The sequence below is a fragment of the Lissotriton helveticus genome, chromosome 10 (assembly GCF_964261635.1).
Source record: "Lissotriton helveticus chromosome 10, aLisHel1.1, whole genome shotgun sequence".
Lineage (NCBI taxonomy): Eukaryota > Metazoa > Chordata > Amphibia > Caudata > Salamandridae > Lissotriton > Lissotriton helveticus.
Window position 1 is genome coordinate 1,108,999,010 of NC_136071.1, and position 15,247 is coordinate 1,109,014,256.

Genomic DNA, 15,247 nt, shown 5'->3' on the forward strand with positions numbered 1-15,247 from the left:
CAGTTTAGTCCTCCTTCTCTGCATTCCCAAGCTACTGAACTGCATCAATAGTTTCCGTCATTGTCTAGCCTATTCGGCCCCATGTTAAGAGAAATACTGTATTTAATGGTCATTTAATATTCTTCATCACGCACTACATGTAGAATAAATGCATGCTCTAGCCTTAGAGTCTGTTAGCTTTTCCCCTCATGACTTCTAGTTTATATCAACATGTTCCCTAAACATTAGATACCAGATAGGGTTTAGGTACATGTCGCTCCGACCCTCCAGACTTTAGTCTCTGCTCCTAGCACAGAGTTCATAGCCCCCAGCTTCTCCTAGTAACACGTCATTGCCAGTTTGCGCGCACCATCAGGTTAGAGGTCCCGGCTCCTTAGGTAGCCCCCTCCAATGTTTCCGCCCATTCATGACATATTCTGTTACATTTGCATCACATGTCTATGTGCACACCCAGTTACACCCTCTTTAGCCCTTATCTTTCGCGACTGTTTCGCTTCATGCCTCTTGCTCCACCCACTGCTACGCCCATTGCAATGTAATGCTATGTGTTGGCGTTATGTATATATGCTCATGTATTGTTATTAAAAAGTGTTCCCAGTTCCGATCCTGTTGGTGAGCCATTCTAGACCCTGACCGCGGCAGCGCTGCCAGGCTTGCCATCCTAGTCCGTGCAGGTTGTCCTGTTCCTGTCCTTATGCTGTAATAAACCTGCAAAACTCCTACTACCTCGAATTTTGACTCTTATTTATTGAGCTATCTGTTATTCATTCATTCATTCAAAAATAGATCCGGTATTATTTATTTATATACCACACAACTATATATATTCAAGGTATTAACTCTACATATTTTGGTTTAGTTAGAGTTACAAGGATGCACTTTATCTCCCCTATTATTTTTATTGCCCATCAAACCTTTATTGTGCCTGCTCCATAGCTCACCAGATAATACAGGGATTACTATCAATAGCTCAACTCTTAAAACTTCTGCTTATCCTGCTCATGTCCTACTCTATGTGAGGGATCCTATCAATACCATACCTATTTTCCTGGGAATTATTAACGCCTTAGCCGTGGTGCCGGCGTTCTAAAGGGTGGGCGGGGCTGTGTCGGCTGTTGGTCATGCGCAGCACTGGGGTTGGCCGACGGGAGCATGGAAGGGGTTAAGAACTATGCATCAACATCTGGATACACCTTAAGTATTAATAGAACTGAATTTTGACTACTAAGGGGTCGATTCCGATTCGATAAAATCCCTTAAGAATCGCCGTACGGAGTATTTTTCCTGTACGAATCGTACACCTTCAACGTCCCCGTACGTACGATGAAGTACGATCCGAACCCATAGCAGATATCCGTACGAATTATACGAAAGACCATGCGACTTAAAAGTACGTACAAATCGCATTCGGAACACGCAGTACGCGACGTCCGTACCGATTGAAGCAGCTTTTCACGAACCAGCAAGTACGATTCGTTACAACAACACTCCGTACGACTCTTTTTCTACGGGAGTTTAAAACGTCCGTAAAAGCATATTTTGATTCGAACCGCGTGCGACATGGACCCCCCCCGGGTACGCGAGTGCACCCCATGATTGCAGGGGTACGGTGCGTAGGGGTATGGTGCATAGGGGTACGGTGCATCGCGGTACGGTGCATGGGTGTATGGTGCATGGGTGTATGGTGCATGGGTGTACGGTGCGTAGGTGTACGGTGCGTAGGTGTACGGTGCATCAGGGTACGGTGCGTAGAGGTACTGAGCATAGGGGTACGCTGCGTAACACCATGATTGCAGGGGTATGGTGCGTATGTGAATGTGTGGTTCTCCGTACAAATTGCTCATACGACATTTTCCGTACGGTTCACCGTGAGGGTCCAATGTCATACGGATTTTCCCTTGCTTTTCGTACGGTTCACACACATTCGTATGTATTATTTTCCTACGGATCGTACTACGCGATTCGGACGGATTTGTACGATTCGGACGGAAACGGCTACGAATACGATTCATTGTACGGATTTGTTTCCCAAATCGGAATCGACCCCTAAATGTATATTGTACAGCAGACATAAAAAGTGGCACTAATATTACCTTGAATTCATCTAGTCTAAAGTATCTAGGAATCTATTTTCAAAATTCAATGAAGGGCACTGTTGATATGAATTGCAAAAACGCAATATCGTACATTAGAGAGAAATTCGACAAATGTTTGTTGTTACAACTATCTAGGTAAAGGAAACTTGTAGATCTTACAAAGGGATTTGCTCCACAAATATTATACATACTATCAATGTTGCCTGTGTAATTTCTGACCCTTTTCTATAAAAACAGCAGTAAAAATGTTTTTTAATTGATCTGGAACAGCAAATACACAAGTATTAAATATATAACCTTACAAACCTCCAAATTGGAGGGTGATCTTGGTATTCCTGATTTCCAGAAATACTTTTTCTTTTTTTTAACTGCACAAAGATTACATTGGTCAACAAATTCAGATCCCGATCTAACATCCATATTGGTTCAAATTCTGAGGAATATTGCTGCTTCTTTTCTTTTCTTCTACCTGCAATTCTTACCATGGACCTTCGTAAACTAGGGTCTCACTCTTCAGTCCTCAATGCTCAATGCAACAAAACTTGAACTAGTTAATTCAAATGCATTATTTCATAATAAGATTGTCTTTTCAAAAAATGTGTCATTATGGTATAATTCTACGATTATACTAAATACACCTGTCTCTTGTTGGACTACATGAATTGATGCTGGGATGTTTTAAATTTCGGATATTTGTCACAGCAATATATTTTTGTGCCTCACAGATATACAAACCAAATTTCACTCCCCTTCCTCTGCTTACTGTCAATATGTGGTATTATGCAATGCACTCCTTAGTGCCCATAACTGCTCTATTCCTCATACTCAGTGCTCGGATATGGAGCTTTGCATTAACATTCATAGATTTTCTGCTCATGTTGCTTCCAAAATATATATAAAAATTTATACTTAATAACTCTCCCCACCTTACTAATTTAAGCCAACAGTATGGGGGTGGGTGGATATGACTCCCAGCAGTGTCCAGACAGATGAGGGGTGGGTGCAGAGGACTCCCAGCATAGGCCAACAGTATGGGGGTGGGTGGATATGGCTCCCAGTAGTGTCCAGACATATGAGGGGTGGTGCAGAGGACTCCCAGCAGTGTCCACACATATGAGGGCTGGGTGTATATGACTCCCAGCAGTGTCCAGACAGATGAGGGGTGGGTGCAGAGGACTCCCAGCATAGGCCAACAGTATGGGGGTGGGTGGATATGACTCCCAGTAGTGTCCACTCCACACATATGAGGGGTGGTGCAGAGGGCTCCCAGCAGTGTCCACACATATGAGGGCTGGGTGTATATGACTCCCAGCAGTGTCCAGATAGATGAGGGGTGGGTGCAGAGGACTCCCAGCATAGGCCAACAGTATGGGGGTGGGTGGATATGACTCCCAGCAGTGTTCAGACAGATGAGGTGTGGGTGTATATGACTCCCAGCAGTGTCCAGACAGTTGAGGGGTGGGTGCAGAGGACTCCCAGCAATGTCCAGACATATGAGGGTTGGGTGCAGAGGAATCATAGCATAGGCCAACAGTATGGGGTGGGTGGATATGACTCCCAGCACTGTCCAGACAGATGAGGGGTGGGTACAGAGGACTCCCAGCATAGGCCAACAGTATGGGGGTGGGTGGATATGACTCCCAGCAGTGTCCAGACATATGAGGGGTGGGTGCAGAGGACTCCCAGCATAGGCCAACAGTATGGGGGTGGGTGGATATGACTCCCAGCAGTGTCCAGACAGATGAGGTGTGGGTGTATATGACTCTCAGCAGTGTCCAGACATATGAGGGCTGGGTGGATATGACTCTCAGCAGTGTCCAGACATATGAGGGGTGGGTGCAGAGGAATCATAGCATAGGCCAACAGTATGGGGTGGGTGAATATGACTCCCAGCACTGTCCAGACAGATGAGGGGTGGGTACAGAGGACTCCCAGCATAGGCCAACAGTATGGGGGTGGGTGGATATGACTTCCAGCAGTGTCCAGACATATGTGGGGTGGGTGCAGAGGACTCCCAGCATAGGCCAACAGTATGGGGGTGGGTGGATATGACTCCCAGCAGTGTCCAGACAGATGAGGTGTGGGTGTATATGACTCTCAGCAGTGTCCAGACATATGAGGGCTGGGTGGATATGACTCCCAGCAGTGTCCACACATATGAGGGGTGGGTGCAGAGGATTCCCAGCAGTGTCCACACATATGAGGGCTTGGTGTATATGACTCCCAGCAGTGTCCAGACAGATGAGGGGTGGGTGCAGAGGACTCCCAGCATAGGCCAACAGTATGGGGGTGGGTGGACTAGCAGAACGCAACTGGAGATCCACCCCATCAGCTATGCACCTCAATACTCTGAAGAAAAAAAGAAATGCTTACTTCAGGAAAATCAAACGAACGAAAGCAGACTTCTTTAGCCATCAACTAGACCAAGCAAAAAAACAACCAAAAAAGCTATTTGAACTAAACAAAACTCAATCCAAAGATGAACCACAGCGAGTGCATAGCACAACCAGCACGCTACCATCCTGTGAAGAATTCTCTAACTTCTTCAACACAAAAACAGTCAACATCAAGAAAGATCTCCTCACGGATCTAAACCTATACTCTAACCCCATCAGCAAAGCACCCGTCAAACTAAAAAATAATGCTAACTGGGAATCCTTTGATACATACATGGAAGATTCTATAGGCAAGATCCTAAGTACCCTGAAGCCCTCCAACCACCTCTCGGATCCTCTACCTGCAAACGCCGTAAAGGTCTTTAGCCCATGGCTTTTCCCGCTCTGGACCACAATCATTAACAGTTCTCTTCAACAAGGATCTATCGCAGACTCCCTCAAAGTGGGACAAGTATCTCCCATACTTAAGAAACCCACAGCTGACCCTACTGACCTCAATAACTATCGCCCCATCACTAATATCCCTACCTTAGCCAAGCTGTTAGAAAAAGATGTCCACCTCCAACTGACTAAACACATCAATCACTTCGACCTCCTCAACCAACACCAATCCGGCTTCCGTGCAGGCCACAGTACAGAATCAGCCATGACTCACATAATTGACGACGCACTCCAAATTCTAGACCAAAATGGAACCTGCCTCCTCATCCTACTTGACCTCTCATCTGTATTCGATACGGTCAAACACAAGAACCTACTCGATCTTTTGAATATCAGAATGGGCATCTCTGGGACAGTACTCAAATGGTTCACCTTCTTCCTTCATAACCGGACCCAGAAATTCAAGACTAATAACACTATGTCCACACCTGCTCCAGTTACACTTGGTGTCCTGCAAGGATCCTTCCTGTCACCGACCCTGTTCAACCTAGTCATGGAGCCACTCACCGCACTGCTTCATGCCTCTAATGTGCAATTCCACATGTATGCGGATGATACCCAACTCTACCTCAAACTACAATCTCCTGAAGACCTCAAACTTCTCAACTCAACACTTAAAGACACACAAACATGGCTGGCAGAGAACCATCTCAAACTTAATGCTTGAAAAACAGAATTCCTCCTAATAGCACCCCCCTCCAAAATCCCCATCGCCCAGGACTGGCTGAAACACCTCACTGCCTTCAACGACCAACTATCATTGTAGACTCAGCCAAATCCTTAGGCATCACCCTCGATTCCAATCTCAATATGCAACGACATATTAGCAATGCAACCAAGGGAGCTAATTTCCAAATCAATACCTTGAGAAAGCTGAAACCCTGCCTCCCAGCCAACCACTTTAGAACTGCCTTTCAAGCACTAGTTATCCCTCGGATTGACTATGGAAGTGCCTCCCTGTGCGGCCTCCCACAATCAACAACCGCACCATTAGGAGCCTCATTCAATGCTGCAGCAAGGCTCATAACTGGATCAAAAAATTGCTCGCACATCTCTCCGGACTTAAAATCTCTGAATTGGCTACCTCTCGGAGCCAGAATACACCTGAAAATCGCATGCATTACTCACAAAGCCTTACATCACAGCTCGCCCAGCTACATTGCTCAAAAATTGACAATCTCAGGAGGCTCAAGAGCCACAAGAAGCACAGAAACTCTCCTTTTGAAACCACAAAGATTCCACAAGAAAAAAACTTACAAGCGTTCCTTCTCAGGGATGGCCCCCAGGATCTGGAATGCCCTCCCGCCAGAAACGAGACTCATCTCATCCACTGCCTCCTTCAAAAAAGAAGTCAAACCTATCCTCATGGCTAAATTCAACTGAAATTTAACTATGCATTTGCTGTTTGCCTGCTTGCCTCCCCCTTGTATTTCAGTGCCTCAATCGACCACACAATCACACCCTGGCATTGTGGGCTCCCTGAAAAATCGCCTATTAAGTTCCTTTATTGCATTCTCCTTTCATATGTATGTACGAATTGCCTTATTAATCTTTCTTTAATGCGCTCTCCTCTCTTATGTATGTAAAACGCTCTGATATATGCTAGGATCTTGTTCGCGCTATACAAACCTCTGAAAATAAATAAATAAAAATAAATAGGCCAACAGTATGGGGGTGGGTGGATTTGACTCCCAGCAGTGTCCACACATATGAGGGGTGGGTGCAGAGGACTCCCAGAACTGCTCAGATATAGGGGGGTACATCATCATCAGCATACCACAGCTACATGGGGGTATGTGCACATCCCTAACTTGTGACTTTCATGACAGTGCCATAGCAACACATCACTTACAGCAGTGTCCCACTCCCTGGAGGATGGATTACTGTCACACACTGCGTGACACACCACATGTGGGTGTGATGTCAAATTCCACATGCATACCCACCCATGGAGTTTGCTGGCTAAATACACACCCGACCATCATGACACTATAGTGTCTAGTGATGTAATAGCCCACCAAATAAAGAGAGCAAAATGGAACACACACTGTCACGTACATCCCTGGGCTGATATGAATGTCCAGGTGGTGGGCAGACCACCAAGATGTAGTCTATCATGGAAGGTATAGGGTTGAAAACCCTTAGGTACAATGCTCAGAATTGTGAGTCATGTGCCCAAATACCCTGCAGAACAATTTCCAACATAGGGGTAGGCTGTGATAACACACATGCATAGTGCCAAAAAGGGTGAATGTGTCCATGAAGGCATTTGTACATACTCAAAACACAAGTACAGTGAGTAGCATGGATGGCACAGACAAATGAGCAGTAGACATCTGTGAGCAGGCATGGCCCTTGCTGAAGGGATCATCAACCCACTTGGAGTCCTAGGGGGAACAAGCACCTCACGGTAGAACCGCCAATGGGGTTATTTTGCTAGCATTTACCAGTACACCCACTTATCATCATAGGTAGCTCACTCTCAACAAAGGTGGAAAGAAAAAGGACAGACACACGGAAGGAAAGGACAAACACCATGTAACAATCCTTATACTTCACAACGGACACACAATATGTTAAATGTTCGTGCCACAGCAGGTGACATGTACCAATCGCAGTTGAGTGTACACATTCACCAATAACCCCAGTGAGAAAGAAAAAAGTGAATATCACACATTAAAATTGCAGCGCTCACTGGCCACTCCTGTATTTTATTCTGGGCTGTGAGTGCTCCAAGCTAAAATGGACTCACATTAGACCAAGTTGCATGTGAGTCTCAGTCGCCGACATGTTTCGTTGCTGTATATTTTGCAACTTCATCAGGGCAATTAGGGGTGGGTTCGCCACAAAAATGTAAGTGAGGGAATAAAGAAACAATGAGGAGGTACCCCCGGCCCACACCACGGGGTGTGGCCAGAGGCTACTCAATGCCCTCTTCGCAATCTCTCTCCCCATATGCAGCATGCCTCTCACACCTACTATGAAATGCCATATGTCATTCTCATTAAGTACCCCAATTCCAAGGACCCTTCTCACAACTCAAACAAACGATGCAGCTCTTTCTTGTTACACACATGTAATGCCAAAATTAAGACTTAGGCCGCACCCACAAGAGCGTGCACACGAAACCATCGGTATGTACGCGACTCACAGTAAGGCAAACTTGTCTCGTCAGTGCCGATATCTGTTTAAACACAGTCGGAAAGGGATAATCTTTTAACCCAAGGCTCGCCCGTCTCACCCCTGCCAGTGGAGACACATTGGGTAACTCAACCCCGGTGTCTGTTTGTATCACAATCGGAAGGAGAAAATCATTCACCCCACAGCTCGCCCGTCTTACCCTTGCCGGTGAAAACATGTACGATAACTCAGCCTCAACAACCCGCGTTGACGCTTCGCCGGTTTATTTAGACGCTGCTCCGCCCCTCGTGACCCATGTCACGTGATGCCCCTTGTCACATGGTCTGATAGAGGACCGTTACACAGATAAAAACTACGGCGGCCATCTTAAAGTGGACCAACTTCCACTACCCTCAACACATACACACCATAATCGCTGTTTAATTCTTAAGATACGTCAGTTCAGTGACACCAACGTCTCGCTCCCAAAGTCTGGAGCAATTACAGCTTAGTCATATCCTCCCACATTAAAAATCGTACATCCAGTATGTAAAAAGGGTCGGGGGGGTTTTGGGGCAGGTGGTTTTGGGGGTGGGGGGGAGGGGGAAGTTTGTGCGCAGTATATTACAGGGCCTGCAGCTCATGCCAATTAATTCAATCGGCCATGCCAGTTGCCCCAATGGTGCAGAAATTCTCCATTAATGAGCTGAAATCAATAGGTACTCCACACCAAAAGTCAAGCTCTCCAACCCAAATACACTTGGTGGGTCAACTGTAAGTCCTAACAATGTCAGGTATGCAAACAGTTGACACATACCCAATTCCACAGCCAAAGTGTCAAGGCAGACAATCCTGCATCATGTGGGATGGAAAGCCTAGCATGTGCATATGGAGGTTAACTCCGACTAATCTTGTTCCATTCAATGGAGTAATTTAGTCCTACCCTGTCAACTTGTTCCTGATAGATCCACCGGGCCTCCTTGCGGGCCAAAATGCTCTCGGCATTGTGCTATCGCAGACCACTCTTTCCAGGACCACCCAGTTTAGATATTTAGGGTCATGTCCAGCTTCACTGAAATGTTGTACCAAGCGAGTGGTTAGTCTTTTCGCTTTCAGGGTGCTCAAATGTTCTTGGATGCGTACCTTCACCTTTCTTGACGTCAATCCGATATAATGTAGTCCGCATCTACAGGTTAGTCTATAAATCACATTAACTGTGTTACAGTTGCTAAACCTTGTAAGATGCCACACTCTTCCATTCCTTAAAACAACAGACTTTGTCGTTTTCGTCAGGCTACATACTGTGCAATCAGTACAAGGATGATGTCCAGTCGGCAGCGAGTCCACATGCGGAGCACTAAGAATCCTAGTGTGGACCAATTTGTCCTTCAGATTAGTTGCTCTTTTAAATGCAAAACGCCGGGGGGCATCTTGCTCGCACCGGTATCCAGAATGGTCCAATGCTTCCTCACAATCTGCCTCAATTTTGTTGACATCGGATCGAACGTGGTGACCACAGGTATGCATTCCTGTTTGGTTTTGGTGTTTCTCTCAAGCAGTGCCTCCCGGGGGGTATTTAATCCTCGTTTTCGGGCTTGTCTCACAACTTTCCTAGGGTATGCCCTAGCTGTAAGTTTACTAACCAGGTCCTCTGATTGTTCTACGTATGCTTCTGTAGTGGAACAATTGCGGCGATAGCGCAAAAACTGACCAACCGGGAGATTGCCCCTTAAGGCACAGGGGTGGAAAGATTGGTAAGGGAGAAGCGAATTCTTATCCGTCATTTTATGGTGGACTGTCGTGATTAGTCTATGATCCAAAGCTGTAATGTCAACGTCAAGATATACTGCTGATGTTTTACTGATCGACCATGTGAACTTAAGGCAATCATCTGCCTGGTTAAGCCATTCAAGGAACCTCAGAAGATGGTCCTCTGTACCTGTCCAGATGCAGAGGACGTCGTTGATGTATCGACGCCACAGGGATATATGATCCCTAAAGGGGTTGTTTTGATGGCGGACCACACCCACCTCGAACTGGCCCACATAAATGCAGGCCAGACTCGGGGCAAATGTGGCCCCTATCGAGATACCGGACACCTGCAGGTACAGCTGGTTCTTATATTCCCCCAAAAATTTTGTCAATGCAAGTTCAATACATTGCATCACAAAAGTCACAGGAGTGTCATAAAACCACTCGAGTTCCACCTGGGGGATACTCGTGTATAGTGACTCGATGTCTATAGTCACTAACAGCTGGGAGTCTGGGTCAAACTGGACACCCTAAAGGATATTAAGGATGTCCGTTGTGTCTTGCACATACGATTCCTGGGTTATCACAGCCTCACGCAGGAAAAAGTCAGCAAATTGGGACAATAACTCCAATACTGATTGGATGCCCGATACAATCGGACGCCCAGGAGGCGGTCTTTTGGGCTTATGGATCTTCGGCAAGATGTAAAATGCCGGAATGCGGGACTTTTTGTTGACAATGAAGTCTGCCTCTTTCGGTGTCAGCCACTTTTTGTCTAATGCATCTGCCACCATTTTAATTTTGGTATCCAGAAGTTCAGGCGTAGGGTCCCTAGCAAGGGGATGGTAGTTGGTACGTACACCCAACAATCTCAGAACCTCCGCCTCGTAGTCACAGGTGTTCAAAACCACGACGGCGCCACCTTGTCCGCTTGTTTAATGGTCAGCAGGCTGTTGTCTTGCAAAGACTTGATTGCTTGCCAACCTTGTTTGTTCATATTACAACCCTGTTTTTGTTGTGGGGCTTGTTCAAGCAAGGTTATATAATGGAGCACTTTCTGTTCGAAGACAGTCACCTCCGGACCCAAAGAGGCCAATGGGGGACAAAAATTGGATGGTCGATGAAGATTAGTGCGGAATATGGAAGGATCCACTTTGTCTTTGTCTGCAAAGAATTTATGTAATTTAATCTTTCTCATCATCTCCTGTAATTCAAGTCTGCAGGAGAATGAGTCATGGCGTGGTGTCGGGACGAAACCTAATCCCTTGTTGAGGACCCTCATTTCATCTGATGTAAGTGTATAACTGGATAAATTCACCACCGTCGTGTCAGCACCCCTTTGATTTATGACTGAAAAGTCCTGGCTCTCTTTCGAGTTATTCGTGGCGAGTACTGTTGCCATGTGGGCTGGAGTTGGGCTCTGCCCCTTCCTCGTCCTCTGGCCGGTTGTGTACCTCCTCCCCGTGTTCCTCTCTGATTGTGACCTAAAAAAGTCCTCAACATGGCCCCTAGGTCCTCGTCTGATCGGGTATCAGGTGTGAAATTCACCCTATTAGTAGTTGATGCGGCTGGGTTGGTGGAAATATCCTCCTCTTCACTGCTAGTGTTATCAAACACCCAATTATTGGGTGTGCGTCGCTGTTGCCTATTGCCACCCCTTTGAGGATACTGACCCCTTCTTTGATAATTGGACTGTCTAGATTGATCTACAGAGGTGTCGTAGTACTGATCTTCAGTGTAAGGGAAGGCCCAAGAATGTGAAAAGCGATCTAAGTTCTTTTTTAGTCCCCTGATTTTCTGATTGACCATGTAGGTCTTGTAGTCAGTTAATTCGCTTTGGATCCTTTCTAGCTGGTCCTTAGCATCAGTGAGAGCTGAGTTGTTCTGTAGACTCTCTTCTAAGTCAAGTATTTCTTTTAATAGATCTTCACTCAATCTTTTGGCGGTGTTGATGATTAAGATTAGCCAGTCCCTCGTGCATTTATTTGCAATGAAACTCCAATCTAAACGGAACTGCTTATCTTCCAAAAATATCTTGGGCTCTAACCTCACCAAAAGACTGGGTGGTGCTGCTCCAGCTCTCAAATATTCCGTCATTAATGCCCCATGAAGGGCAACCCTAATCTGGCATTTTCTAAGGTTAGAAAGTTTGTCCCATTCTTCCCTGGCTGTGGAATTGGAAACCAGCGGGGCGTCAGGCAGAAGCGAAGGACCTGACAAGATGAGCGCTATTTGTTCGTCTGAAAACGCTAAACAGTTCATACCTTCTAACGACCAAAACCAATAGGGGATAACTCAAAACTTACGCTCAATGTCACCAAGGCCACCACCTAATAACTCTGGCTCACAACAATTTCTTAAAATTAAAACACCTTAGTGTACTAAAGACCTGCTGCAAACACAGCTGGACTCTCACGGCTGGACCGCCGTACTCGTAACATCAACCCACTTGGAGTCTTAGGGGGAACAAGGGTACAGGCCGCCCCCCACTCAAAAGCCATCAAACCAGATTAAGGCCTGTCCCTAAAGACACTTTTATTATTCAATTAAACTGCAGGATCCATTTGGATGTGTGCATAATAATATCACTACTCCTTTCCTATTGTATCAGGGCTCTTGATTCCTGCGCAAGTGTCAATCTTTGTCAAAGTACACATAAGGTGGAGTTAAAAATTGCCAAACAACCATCACCCATACCACAAAAATTGTGGAGAAAGAGAGTGGACCTTGCTGAAGGGAACCGTCACCAAAACAGGAAATGTGCACACATGTCAGCACAACAATTGTGCAACTGTCTGCAGTGAAGATCTCAGGTGTCACAGAGGAAGGGACACTTTTTGGGACAATGTCTGTAGCCAAACTGAACATACACAACCAATGATTAATTGCAGAGACATTTTGAAGACACACAGATACCATGGTCCACCTCATGACCATCATCAAAAAATATAGTTCACAACCCCAAAACAACCCCAAAACATTACCATGACACCAACTCCAGGGCCCTCATGAACGACATCAAGTACCTGAAATAAAATAGTGTAGAATGCAAAATAAAAGGCTTTATTCAGCTTCAAAATCAAATAAGTCGAAAAATGAGTCCAAGCTCTAAAGAGTCCAATTGCCAGTCAATATCAAAGTCTTTTGGGGGACGTTGGGGAGGTCGTCTACCACAAACTTCCCTGCACAGGAATGGACTAATAGTCTGTTGACGCTTGGGGGGCATCATCGGGTTCAGGACCAGGCACCAAAGGGATAGTAGTGGGAAGGATAGGTGTGGTGGGTGCAGGGTGGGACGTATCATCCTCAGTGGCTTGTGCAGCGCCAAAGGTGGAAAGGTACTCAGCGCTGCACACTGCTGCCAGTTCGTCAAGACTACCCCCTGCACCCGGGGACACTATGGGAGTGGAGGTTGAGGGCTGTGCGGGTTGCGGACTGTGAGTTTGGCTGCATGTCTGTGTTCTGACCCCAGTCCCTGTGGGTGTGCATGCCGCCCTCTGAGATTGCGTGCCAGGAGGTGTGCCCTTTGACTTTCGTTGGGGTGTGCTGCATGTGTCCGTTGGTGTGCATGATCGTGCCTTCCTGTGTGTGCTTTGGACAGGTATGGGAGAGGGGAGTGTGGATGGGTCCAAAGGAGGGAGGGGACGGACCGCTGCAGGAGGGCAACTGCTGCCGTCAGTGAGGAGTCCATGGACGTGAGAATCCGACATTGGTCAGACATCATAGCTGACATGCCCTCCATGAACAACAACAACTGGGTCAGTATTTTAGTCTGGCGATGGAGGACTGTCAGCATTGATGTCTGACCAACCTGAATCTGGCGGAGTAGGTCCACAGACACGGCACTGAGGGCAGCAAGGGAGACAGGGGCAGGGGGTGCGGTGCCTGGGTCAAAGGAGACATGGGGGGCTGCACGGACAGAAGGGACTCGAGCAATTAGGAGGGTGGAGATGGTACTGGAGGAGGTGGGGACAGACACAGTGCTGCTGTCGGGTGTTGCAGCGTATTCCCACTCCTCCAGGGAGTCAGAGGCAGACCCATCTGCGTGGTAGGAAGTGTCGCCTTCCAAAAGGTCCGCAGGCCGACTCCCATCACCCTCCATGTTACTTGCTCCCTCCGACTCCACAGCGCTGGTGGCACTGTTGCTGGGTCCCTTATCTTGGTCCGTGAATGTGTCTCCTTCTGTCTCTTTGATGATGCTGTGGGCAAGTAGAAGAAACAGAAAGGCATCAGTCACCTGTACACATCTGACACATGAGCACAAAAACAGTAGGTCACACTGCAAATCATGGCATGCATCATGAGTAACAGCCAGATAGCCCTGCACATATTTGAGACTTGTACTGCCCAGTTGGTATGGACACAATGCTACTTGGACACAAGGATCCAAAGAACACACCAGGCCACAACTTGAATGAGAATTACACATAGAGGCTACTGTTTGTTTACAGGAGAGCTGATCAAAACAATGAAGTGATGCCACCTCAAATATACAAAAAAAGTAACAGTAGTGGTGATCCTCAGGGAACAAAAACCCACCTCACTCCCCAATTTGATACAACACTCAGAGCCCTGTAAGTACATTGTTTAAAAAATCAATTTAACTCTTTCAACGCTATTGACGGAACCGTTCCATCACGCCCCTCGGGTGGGCTGTGCTCATGACGGAACGGTTGCGTCACGGCCCGCTCGCCGCGCCTGCGCGGCGCGTTTCATTAAGCGGGCCGGGCCGTGACGGAACCGTTCCGTCACAAGCACAGCTCACCCGCGAGCCGTGACGGAACGGTTCTGTCACCAGCGCAGGTGAGCCGCGCACCCCCCCCCCCGCGACCGTTAGCGCTGCGGCGGAATAGCCGCCGCAGCGAAGGTGTTAAAGAAATGTTAGCATCTTGGGACTCACCACACTTTACACAATCGACATGTATTGAATGTGGTAATTCACCATCTTGTGAAGGCAACACGCATGTGCCTGCATGACAGATGTCTCACAATGAAATGCACACAAAAAAGATTTACACATTCTTTGAAACAGCTGGCACCCTTTAAGATAAAACACTGTTAGCAACAAATGGCATTGCAGATTTGCCACATACATGGTCCAACGGAGTTCTGGATGTCTTGACACTCATTACTTTGTACAATTGACAACAAACGAGTTTCAAGACCTCAAGAGTAAGACCACTGTGGGGACATGTATATGGAGATCAAGGCACACCATTAATCACTAACACTGGACTCTTTGAAAAGCTGCCTGCTTCTTTGACGAAAGTGGAAATGTAGTTTTGTGTGCACTACCTTGTGAGACAACTATCATGCAGGCACATAAGTGTCATTTACACAATTCATCATATTAACACATCCAAAACATGAACAACTTTTTACAAGTCTTGTGAGTGCCAAGGTACTATCGTTTCTGTGACACTACTTGAAATATGACAGTCC